General features: G+C 43.9%; 1 protein-coding gene across 3 annotated transcripts in view; it reads right to left on the reverse strand.

Annotated features, from left to right (window-relative positions):
- Slc38a4 (solute carrier family 38 member 4) overlaps positions 1 to 12,579 on the reverse strand; it is a 69,853-nt gene that overhangs the window by 36,264 nt on the left and 21,010 nt on the right. The window contains exon 1 of one of the 3 annotated variants that reach the window (XM_006974338.3): positions 4,190 to 4,277. The exons of the other annotated variants lie outside the window; for them this stretch is intronic. The gene's annotated coding sequence lies outside the window, so the exon portion shown is untranslated. Of the gene's footprint in view, positions 1 to 4,189; positions 4,278 to 12,579 lie in introns of those variants that run through there. 3 annotated transcript variants of the gene reach the window in all.

Below are 12,579 nucleotides of genomic sequence, written 5' to 3' on the forward strand. Positions count from 1 at the left end.
AAGAATTGCTGCCAAACAGCAGGCCGAGAAGGCCCCTTTCTGTGGGTCTAAATGTGAGCCCTGACTCAGCACACAGCAACTCTGTTTACGGGGTGCTCACTGGATGAAGCTGGTCTTCAACCTTGACACCCCCAGTCCCTGCTCTTTATCCCCCATGACCAAGTCCTATCCGTCCTTCTTTCAATATAGAGCACATCCACCTCTGTGGTCTCTCTAGATTATTAACCTCAAGTGATGCCCCCAGAACTTTCTAGACTCCATACTCTTTGGCGCCAACATGCGATCACAGTTGACATTCATGGAGTCGCCGGGCATCCTGCAGCCCCCACTGCCACCTCTGAACCTCTTCACACACTGTTTCCTCTGCATGGAAATCTCTTCCCTGTACTCCCCAGGAGGCATCTCCGGAGCTCAACTCGGGCAACTTAAGAAGCCCGGTGTCTGGAACGCCCCTTCGAGACACACATCTGAACTAGACCTCGCGGCTCTCTCACAGCACGCTCTCTTCCCCTGCAGGGCTCGTCTCGTCCTGTGCTTCCATTTGCACGTGTGTGGTTATCTGACTAATGGCTGTCTGTCCAACTAGGGAGGAAGCTTCATGGGAATGGAGTGGGTGCCAGGTCTGCACACCACAGACCCCGAGCATCTGGCACGGTGCCCGCTGTTACTATATTCTGCGAACACCAAAGCAACTTGACATTGTATTCATTACAGACATGGGCACACACACTTGTTAGTTTTTGAGGGTGTGTGTGGCTAATATTTCAAAATTAAGCAGCAAGTTTATCTGATTCCCAAGAGAAAGAACAGCTTCATTGCCCCTAAAATGCTGCTGCTTCTTCTTCTTCTCCTCCTCCTCCTCCTCCTCTTCTTCTTCTCCTCCTCCTCCTCTTCTTCTTCTTCTCTTCTTCTTCTTCTCCTCCTCCTCCTCTTCCTCCTTCTCTTTTTTTTTTTTTTTTTTTTTTTTTTTTTTTTTTTTGAGACAGGGTTTCTCTGTGTAGCTTTGAGCCTTTCCTGGAATTCACTTGGTAGTCCAGGCTGGCCTTGAACTCATAGAGATCCGCCCGGCTCTGCCTCCCGAGTGCTGGGATTAAAGGTGTGCGCCACCACCACCTGGCTGAACACTTCTAAAAGTCAGATTTTAGACAGAATTTTCTCTCCTTCAGCCTTCCTTTCCATTCTAGCTCAGTCTCTCCGTGACATGAAGAAGTCTTAGAGAAACAGGCAAGATCATCCAACACAGTGCTCAGCAGCTCGGGTACCAATCCTCTACCCGTGGAGATGCAAAGTCAAAACTTAAGAGTGGTACTGGGACTGTCATGTTCGCAGACTTTCAGTTTAGCGCATTTATTAGCAGGTGTCTCAAGCAGCAAATCCCTCAGATCCAAACCCTGGTTAGCAACCGCGCTCGGGGTTTCTCCTTTGAATCGCTAGTAAGAAATTCATGGTGGGAGCTCCTCAAAATGAGAAATTTCTCCAATGTTGTGGCACGTCAACAAACCAAGACATCGAAAATGGTAAACAAAACTGTCCCGAGTCATATCAGGAGCTGGAGGGACGACCTTCTGTGGGGACTGCAAACATTTGTCCTCCCTGATAAGGGACAGCAGAAGGGGAACTAGTGACGTCAGGGTAGGCTTTCCGCTGCTGCCATTGGTCTGGCCCTTCAGACCATCTCAGTGTTGACCAGTCTACTCCAAAAGCCTGGCACCGGCAGCAGACGGCCAACGTGGCAGTGACCCCTGGGTTGGGCAAGTGAGTAGCAGCTGCCCACGCAACTTGAGGCCAAATTATCTTCCATCGGAGGAACTGACTTAAAGTCACATCTAAAATGTACCTCAGAGAAATGAATAGAGTGTTTTCACGAAAACCAATCTAATATTACCTGCATGTGAAAGCGCCTCAATTTCCCCAGTGATTCCTACTCACACATAGATAGCAAGACAAACTGGTTATCTGACTCACCGTTTCTCATAGGAATTACCTTCCATGGAGAGATTTTGAGGGGCTAGGGAGATGACTCTGCTCATAAAGTGCTTGTTGCACAAACCCAAGGACCCGAGTTTGATCCCCAAATAAAAAAGTCAGACATGGTGGAGGGTGTCTGCAATCCATCACCAAGAAGGCCGAGACAAGAAGGCTCCTGGGACTTACCGGCCAGCCAGTCTAGCTAAATCCATGAGCTATGGGGTCAGTGAGTAATCTTATCTAAAAGATAAGGTGGAGAGTGGATGAAGAAGACATCCAGTGTTGACCTGTGGCCACCATGTGTGTCCACTACACACACACACACACACACACACACACACACACACACACACACACACACAGTCAGGGGGGCTCTCGGAAAAGAACCCTCCCATATTTACTTCAATATTTTAGTATTCTTTCTATGTCCCATACTTAGACACAGCTTAGAAATAGCATCTAGGAAGAACCAGAAAATGTCCCAATGAACAGCCCCTGTGCTGAGGCTTTGTCCTCCACAGAGATTACATGCTTGGCCAGGTGAGGGAGGGCACGTGACTGTAAACCCAAGAGAAGGATTGCTTTGAGTGTGAGGCCAGCTGAGGCTACAGAGTGCGTTCTAGGCTAGTGTGGGCTGCTGCGTGAAGTCCTGTCTCAAAATAAAAATACGATATGCTTGCTAACAGCAGGACTAGAAGACCACTCATAAAATTGGAATATGCTTTCTTCCTTATAGATTTTTTTTTCCAGGTGAAGACATGGTCATGTTAAGCAGAAACCGAGAGCTACACTTCAGTCCTCATTTTCCTTGTACCACAGCCATCTTATGGAACACACAGGGAGAAACATACACATACGATCTTGTCAAAGGAAGCTCTTAATGCCATGTGATTAAATGAGTGCTATCTAAGAACCCGCCATGACTGTGAATTCAGTACATTCCCAACTGTCTACATCCCAGAAGAGATTCAAGGCCACCTCTGGAGAGACTGTTTTCTTTTTCTCCCCAAAATACATGATTTCACTCCCATTAAAACAACATATATATTAAGAATAACAATCTCAACAACCTCTGGCACATACTGTAAGACACAGTTAAAGAAACCCTTCAAGTCTGACCATCACAGCCCTAAATGCTGACATTGTACTTTTTAGGAGGCTAAACAATAAGAAGAAAATTTTAGAAATAATTAAAGTATAACTTTAGACCAGAAGCTCTTGGGTTTTAAAAGAATTGTAATCTCTTTTAGAAAACACACCTAACTTCGTTAACTTGTCAAGAGGTTCATTGTAAATCACTGTCCAGGGCTATGACATATTTCGAGTCTGGAATGTTTCCACTGGGTTATAAAACACTCTTGATTTTGCTTTAGTCTTTTTCATGGAAACCATCACTAGCTCCTCTACCGGATGCTTAATGCATGGCTGTGAAAAGCCCCTGGCCCCTTGTTAGTTTTGAGAACAGCTGTTTCTACATCACCGATTCTAGTCCTTCAAAACCTAAAGTTCTATTTATATTTACTCTATCCCAGAGACTCTTCTGATGACTTTACTCTTTAAAACAAACAAACAAAGTTCTTTGGAAAATGGTCAAGTTAAAAATAAGGAAAGACATGAGTCTTTTCAAATTCTTCTTCTCCTTCTCCTCTTCCTCCTCCTCCCCCTCCTCCTCCTCCCCCTCCTCTTCCTCCTCCTCCTCCTTCTTTAGTGGATAGGGCAAACATCCATTCCCACCTCCACTCATGGAACATTCTTTCATTACATTTCTGTAGGTTTTGTTGAATGGTGTCACATGAAGACAGGACTTCTCCAGCTCTGTCTCTCTTCATAACTTTTATTACAGTCAGTGATCTGCCGGAAGTCATGAAACTGCCGGCTGGTTTTGCTGTGTTTCCTTTTCCTGTTAACCACTGTCCAATTTTCTGATCAGACCAACCATTTGCGAAAGGAAATTGCAATTGGTATCTGGATAAATAATTTCAGTATCTGATAATATATCAAACTGATCTTTTAAAGGTTCTCCATGTAGCACTTTCAAACATTTTAATTTGTAATGACTAAGCAATCAACACAATATAGAGAAGAAAGCCAACACTACTGTCACTCTGTGAACACGTATGTTCACAGAACATGTATGTACTGACTAAGCAATCAACACAATATAGAGAAGAAAGCCAACACTACCGTCACTCTGTGAACATGTATGTAAAACCAACTGTACCTTAATTATTTATCCAGTCCTGTGCAGTCCTTCATGAATTGTTTGGGATGGCAGACCTTGTCACAGAGATGACTTATCTGAACTTTTGGGAAGCAAGACAATGATTTAAAGGCCAGTGGGAGTGAACGACACGAGCCAATCAACACCCACACCTTCTTACCCCAACACCTCCCTCAGTTCCAGCTTGCGTCAGCTTGAAAGAGAGATGTGAACTTGGTTTGCTGTTGTGCACTTGGCTGAAACATGGGTCACACCAAGCTCTATTGACTTTTAGAATTCTGGCTTTTATACAACGAAGCGACTATTAAAGTTTTACTTTGGTGTCACGCTGCACTCAAAATTCTATTGTGTGGCCAGCGGATGGATGAAGAGGCAGTCATTTTTCACATCTTATGAATGACAATGTAAAGCAAAACATAACAGATATTAAACAGTCACACTGTAGAATGTCACAGAATGTACAGATGTCACTGGCTACACAGGAGCATTAGTTCCCTTTGCATTGTTGACCTGCCCAGAGGAAATTTTACAGAATGACAGACAGAACCTCCACCAGTACCGAAGTACTCAAGGTGCCAGGAGGTGGGTGGGGACAGTAGCTCATTCACTGTCAACCACTGCTGCCTCGCCAGAGGCAGAGTGCTGAGCAAACAAGTTGTGGGATGTTTTCAAAGAATTTCTAAATGCATAGATTTCCTCCTTAGAAGAAACAAACCTCCTTAGCCCTCCACACACCAGAGGAGGAGTTCAAATGTGTTGGCAAATAATTTATCTTCAATTGAAATTTATCAGCTAGACATTCTGAAAGGGAGATGAGAAGAAATGAAAACCAAGCCAGATTCAGGCTCTTTCCCTTTTAAATATTTATGGCTTAAATAGACCTCCTAACCAATCAGAAGCAACGATCTGTCACGACAGTCCGTCAACTCCTGTTCCTATAAAAACCAAACAGTGTCCTCTGGCTAGGAAATTCCCAAGTTGATGCAACACACGCAGCGTTGGAGGCTCATGGGCCAGCTCACTCCTCTCTTCCTTTTCTGCCTGCCCATTTGGTTTGTGAACTCTACGATGATGACTTTTATTCTTACCTGTCACAGCGTGGTCTTCACTTCTAGAGTTGTCTATTTGTTTTGTTTTTGTTCTCTGCCCCCCATCCCCCAGGATGAGAGGTATTGTAACCCGGGGAGAAAAGAACACTACTCATAAATTTCAGGGAAATTTGAAAAAAAAAATCCTTTTCAAATGATAGTTTCCATTATTTAATTATTACCTTTCCAATTTAAAATTTCATCCTGTTTGCAATGTTACCAAATGAAGGAGAGAATAAGCAAGCAAAGATTTGTGGTAAGTGTTAGAAAATTAAATGCTTCTAGCAAAATTCCATTTCCCAGTTGGCCAACTGAGCCAACATAGATGTGCTTCCGATAGAACTTTACTGTACAGTGTCTTTGTAGTAAATAGGGAGCTGATAAACACATATATACTTCAAACATTTTGCTTTCCTTAACATTTGATCATCATTTTTATTTTTAAGTGTAATGAGTAATTATAGCAATTAGTATGTTAGGTTAAAATCACAAACATACTTCCATGGGCTTTTTAATTCCAACCCACTCTACATAGCAAAATTCTAATCACAAAGTTTCTAACACTGACTTAAAGTCAAACACACGGAAACTAGCTTAAATGGCCAAGGCCCTGGCTTGTGCTTAGACCATTTGTATTTTCAAAGACCATTTTCACGCACTGAAATGTGGCCAAATTAGTAAGGAAAGTGTGTGGTCTGGCCTTGACAAAAGGCAGAAAAACTGCCCTTCTCTAAGAAAACAGGACTTACATGTGATCACCTAGTGCCTTGATTATTTCTTACAATCATGCCATAGTGTAATTTCACATATGTCTGGTGGTAGATTTATGTTGTTTTGATATTTAAAACATAGTAAATACAATATGTTCAGTCATGTTCTAATGTGGTTGAAGAATCATTATAGAAGGAGGTCTATAATGATCACAAACTTGGTCTCTTACAGGTGAACATGATGGGTAGGCATGATGGCACACACCTTTAATCCCAGTATTTAAAAGGCAGAGGGAGGCGGATCTCTGAGTTCAAGGTCAGCCTGGTCTACACAGTATATTCCAGGACAGAGAACAGCCAGGGCTGCATAGAGAGACTTTTTCTTAAAAATAAAATAAAATAAAAAGTAAAAGTGATGTAGGTTATAAGGGTGGCTAGTGGGGAAAATCTGGATAATGAGGTGACACACACTTTAACTGATCTTCGTTAAAAGAACTCACAAGTAAATGATTGCACAAATGGGGGCAGATGCTTTGGTCTACGTGGGCACAGGGTTGGGACTGAGGGCACACGTTCACATCAAGACATCCTGGGCTTCCCAGGCTCTGGCACAGTTAATAGATTTAGCACGGTGTCCTCTGGGACTTGTCAAATGAGGAGTTGCTAGGGGTTGAGGTCATCCAGGAAGTTCTCAGGGAGCTTTGGGGCCCCTGGCTAAGAGGAAAGGCCATCTGAGATCCCAGTGGGCAGAGAGAAGGCCAAAGACATCCTGAGTGAAAAGCGACATGTTCTGACAACGTGAGAACCCTTCAGGCCACAGCGGAGTCTTCTGACGGAACAGGAGAATGCAATGAAGCCATCCAGATGGAAGGTCCCTGAGTCTGGGAACTCAGATGGTTATGATGAGGGGCTTTGCCGTCACCCAAAAGGGCACAATAAAGCTGCAGAGGAGTGTGCAAAGAGGAGATGGGCGGAGCTGGAGGCGGGGATATGGATGACTGACATGACAGTTTGGGATTCATGTCATTGGCACTGTCTGAAAGGAAGGCAAACAATTCAAATAGAAGTCAACAGGAATTTGGCTTTTTTTTTTCCTTAAAATTTTTGTATCACTTTTTTTTTTTTTTTTTTTTTTTCCGAGTCAGGGTTTATCTGTGTAGCTTTGTGCCTTTCCTGGAGCTCACTTGGTAGCCCAGGCTGGCCTCGAACTCACAGAGATCTGCCTGGCTCTGCCTCCCAAGTGCTGGGATTAAAGGCATGAGCCACCACCGCCCGGCAGTATCACTTTTTTCTAGCTCACGATTCAAGCTGTGGATTCTGTATTAGGAGAAACCAGAAAACATGAAATCAAATCTTTACCTCACACAGCGAAGGGCTTCCATTCACTTTTGGCTATTATTCTCCAACAGAGAAGATACTAGAATGTGCACCCCAAGAGGATGTCATGAACTGTAAGCACAAAACTACTGAGTCAAAAGAGATGTAGAATACATCACTGTGTGGAATCAGAATTTGCCTCGCCCACATTCAAAACCACTCAAGTGGTTTCAAGTTTGAAATTTCAGCTTCAACAGTGTCCTCAAAGGGACTTCAGAAAATCAATCCACAATGAAAAACAAAAACAAAAACAACAACAACAACAACAAAACACCCAGAGCAGCCTTAGCCTGATCACCTCGGCATTTTGCAGCAATACAGAAGATAACCCCTGGTCTCATCTTGACTGTATCCATTTCTATTTCATGGATCAAAATACTTGGAAACGGATTCCGGTTACAGCTGAATTCAAGGAAGACACACAACCATAGTGGTGACTGAGAAACCAAGTCGTCTATTTTTTTTTTAATAATGTTGCAACATTCGAGTCCATTTTTTTACTTACAAGTACACACTTGTTTTTCTTGCTCCCACTTAATTTCTCTTCATGTTATCCGACCTTTCTTCATTTTTTTCAACATTTTTTTTGGGGGGGCGGGGGGGGGGTTCGAGACAGGGTTTCTCTGTGTAGCTTTGCGCCTTTCCTGGGACTCACTTGGTAGCCCAGGCTGGCCTCGAACTCACAGAGATCCACCTGGCTCTGCCTCCTGAGTGCTGGGATTAAAGGCGTGCGCCACCACCGCCCGGCTTTTTTCAACATTTTTATGCTATATGTGATGTACTTACTTAACTTATCTGCTTGTTTATATAGAGAGAGTGTATGTTGTCTGGGGTAACCTTGAACTCGTGACTCCCCGGCCCCTACTTCTTAAGTGCGGGTACTACGGGCCTGTACCAGCATGCCTGACTTACTTAACTTCTCTATACCATGCTCACGATGTGCAAGTCTTCAAGACGAGTTACTGTTTGTCATTTCTAGCCCTCAGGATCATCAGCTCAAACTCTAAAAAAGTAGATGCCAAGCTTTCAGTGTTTGCATTAGTCCAAGTGTTTTCCTCGTGGTGCAGGTAAATGACTACCCAATGTACCTGTGTACCAAGCCTGTCCCCACACGTGGAAGCTCCCAACATTCAGCAGGAAACAACGTTCTGCGGCTTCTCTGCCATGTGCCTTTTGGTTTCCAGACTGAGTGTACTGAAGAGAATATTGATCTTTTGGGATGCCACAGCTCTGGTACTCCAGAGTCATCATTCTCTCACTTTGTGAAATATTGGCTCTTACAGAAAAGGGGGAAAATCCACAAAGAAATGCTACCAAAATGTTCCTATAAAATTGAAATGGCCAGGCTCTGTGTTGCCCATGTTACCGCAAGAGTGAACCGAGCCGTCTCGAGTGTGCCCCGCATTCTCCTCACCACTTGCCGGGTATCGAAGTATCTGTGCGGGTATCTTTCCACGGTTCTATATTCTTTGCCTCAACTTACATAATAAAAAAATAAGTAACAGAAGACGAAATTGAACATTACTGTAAAGAACCACAGCCAGGCCTTTAATCCCAGCACTCGGGAGGCAGAGGCAGGCGGATCTCTGTGAGTTCGAGGCCAGCCTGGGCTACCAAGTGAGTTCCAGGAAAGGCGCAAAGCTACACAGAGAAACCCTGTCTCGAAAAACCAAAAAAAAAAAAAAAAGAAAGAAAAAAGAAAAGAAAAAAGAAAAAAAAAGAACCATATGCATCACATTAACTGTAAACAGAAGAGGTTGTTTTTCTTTCTGCCTGCCTTTCCGTTGTTTTCCTCTTTGCTTTTTGAGGCATGGTCTCATTCCTAGGCTAGTCTCCCACTTGCTATAGAGCTAAGGATGACCTAGAACCTCTGACCCTTCTGCATCTTCCTCCTGAAGGCTGGCATTCCAAGAGTACACCATTATACTCAGTCTATTCAGGGCTGGGGGTGGAACTCAGGGCTTCGTGCATGCCACGGAACCTCTCTTCCAACTACATCCCCAGCTCCCCTCCAGGAGAACATGTCAAGCCTCCATGGAATGTTGGCCTACTAGATTTTTTTTTTTTTTTGAAAGCAGGAAATCTAACAAAATCTGAAACAGAATTTCCAAACTGTAGTGCATTGCAGATGTTTCTATTTGAAGATTTAGAATTTCAGTACATTTTTTTCATTGTAACCACCTGTATGTTGTACAACTTTGTAAAAGTTCTCCTACTGGTTCTTCCAGATTCCTGATCTGTCCAGTAGAAGACTGCAAAGATGTGGGGCCCATCCATCTTTTTTTTTTTTTTTTTTAACATCAGCACACCAGCACACACACGTAAATTATTGCATGGACAGCTTCGTTTGGTGAAGTCATCAAAAGTCCAAATTTATGATCCTCCCGAAAATGAGACCCCCAAAGGGCTTCTCAGCCTAGGTCCCAGGCTGGGAGAGGCTGGTTTTCCATCCTAAATGCTCCAAGGGAACTGCTCCCACCTGATGGGACTCTGGGGAAAACTGTGAACTTGATGGCATTCGCCTCCCTGCAACCCGCCCTACGCCACCTCTACGGTTATACAAGGGGCCATTTTAGGAATGTTTGAAAAGCCAACAGCTACATTGCAAAATTAGCAAACAGGTTTGGTAAAGGTTGACAAATTTATTGACTTTGCCACCGACCTAAGTAGAGAATTGTCTTTAGCCTCAGCTGACAGAAATACTCATTAGGAGGTAGTATATAACCTTGGTATTTTCTCTTTCCCCTTTGAAACAGATCTTTCTTATGCATCTCATTTCTCGATCTCACATTGAAATGACGCAGAAAAAAGTGTCAGAAATTATTCTAGGCTTCCACTCAAGTAGATATGGTGAATAAAAGCAATGGGGTCTTTGAAACTTACAGGAGCTTAGACAATCTATGGAAATTCTAAATGTTAATATTAAATATTAAATTGTACCATTTTTTTTTTTTTTTTGGTTTTTTGAGACAGGGTTTTTGTGTAGCCCTGGCTGGAGAACTCACTCTATAGACCAGGCTGGCCTTGAACTCACAGAGATCCGCCTGCCTCTGCCTCCCAGTGCTGGGATTAAAGACGTGCACCACCACCTCCACCCCTCAACTAAATCGTACTTCTTAAAAGCTTGCTTAAATGGTGATTCTTAGCCTTTAAAATTCTTATTAACAGGCTGTGGCGATGCTCAGTGGGTAAGGTGCTTGCCACACAAGAGTGAGGACCTGACTTCACACCTCAGAAAGACGGGCGCACAGTCTGTGCTCCTGTAATTCTGATGTTCCTCTGACAGACGGGAGGTAGAGGAAGGAGGATGTTCAGAAGTTCACAGGCCAGCTGGCCTGGCATATGCAGCAACAAAGAAGAGGTCTTGGGCAAGGTAGAAGGTGAGAACTGACCGCCGCTTGCATGCACTTGAGTGTGTGTGCACACACACATAAACACAAGCACTTCACACACATACATTATATACACACAAATGCCTACTAGATAAAACAGCATGGCTAAAGGATGCATAATTCGAGCAATATCTCCCGAACAACTAGTCACCCTGTCCAGTGGTTCTTCGTACTGGTAGAGCTGAGTTGAGTCGGCTGTCTCCCCTACTAATGACAGCTAGTGCTCAGAGAAAAAGAAAATCACATGCCCTCCAGGCTGTGGTACAGTAGTTCCCATTGCTTTCTTTCACATTCCCTGTTGTAGTCCTTAATGAAAACAAACGTTCTAGAGGAGCAATTTAATTTTGCAGTTCTGTTAGCTACTGGACCTGGTAAACCTGGTATTATTGGGAGACCTCGTCAGTTCTCCAAAACTGTGACCCAGTAGGCTGTTACTGAGTGAGTAGATTAGGCGCTCCAGGAGGAGCTCCTTTTAGAAGGGGCTGGGCCATCATCATACTCAGCGATAGTGTGGCTCTGCACTGTAGAAGACTCATCGTCCCTGCTGGCCAGACCTGTGCTCAGGCTGACGTTTTTAGCATCCCAGCCAGAATGCTGAAATAAGGAAGTCTCTGATGTTGTAGTTCGGACATGAACCACTGAAGGCTCATGGATTGTGGCTGGATCCCCAGTGCATCGTTTAGAGGGGGGGCTTTTGGAAAATGACTAGATCATGAGGTTATGACCTAATCAATGGATTAACCCCTTGATAGAGTAAATCAAAATTGAATGGATTACCTGGAGGTAGTAGAAACTGTTGAAGCTGGGGCCTGAGTGGAGGAGGTGGGGCACGGGACCATAAAGGTGTATCTTGCCTGCAGCCTCGTCTTTTCTCTGACTCTCACGGTGCGGTGAACCACTTCCCTCTGCCACAGGGTCCCCTGAATGATGCTCTGCTGCAGAGCCAAGGACCCCAGACAGAAACATCTCAAACCATGAGACAGAAGGAACATTTTATACTTTAAGTTGATTGTCTCAGGTACTTACACATAGCAACGGAAAACTAACACACATGCCTACTGGACGGCACCATTCAAAGGAACCTGGGGGGGGGGGGGACAGACGTAGGGCTCTTGATGTTTATTCAACTCCATATCAGTGAACTGGGAAGTATTTCTTGAGGTGAGTCTCTTCAACGGACGATCTTTGTATCAGCACAGGTTTCTGATACAAAGATCATTTCCCCTGCGGGGTTTCAAGCAACTCCAGGGTGTGGTCACACTGTACTCAGAGCCCTGCACAGGGCTACCAACTGACATACTGTTGTCTTCTCAAGGAGTTGGGGTGTCCAGGGTGGCAACATAACTCAGCTTTTTGTGTTTAATGGGTTACTTTAGTTAAGAATTATAACCCCGGAGGGCTGGGTGTAAAATCAATAGAACTAATCTTCAAGAAAATGTCTTGACCTGTTCAGTGGGACAGCAACAGATGGGAGTCACCCAGATAGATGGTATATTTAGGTGTGAGGATGGGTTTAAGTCTGTCTAGACAGCCAATTTAAATTAGCTATAAACAGCCTGCCTTATTTACTTTGATTAATAATAGACTGTGCCTGGCTATAGTTGGCACTGTATAAATGTTGAATGAATGTAAGTTTTTATTAAAGGCATTGACTCAAGCTGTTCATCCAAACCTGTCTTTAGAACTTATTTATAAGACTGCAATAAGACATACAATGACAATTCTAACTGATGGGTCCTGCCATATGCTAAAATGCAGCAGCTCCCCAAGATCAGAGCCCCCTACGAAAGGCCAAAGTGAATGCTGAACCTATAGAAAGACTG

Source organism: Peromyscus maniculatus, chromosome 20 (assembly GCF_049852395.1).
Source record: "Peromyscus maniculatus bairdii isolate BWxNUB_F1_BW_parent chromosome 20, HU_Pman_BW_mat_3.1, whole genome shotgun sequence".
NCBI classification, from domain to species: domain Eukaryota; kingdom Metazoa; phylum Chordata; class Mammalia; order Rodentia; family Cricetidae; genus Peromyscus; species Peromyscus maniculatus.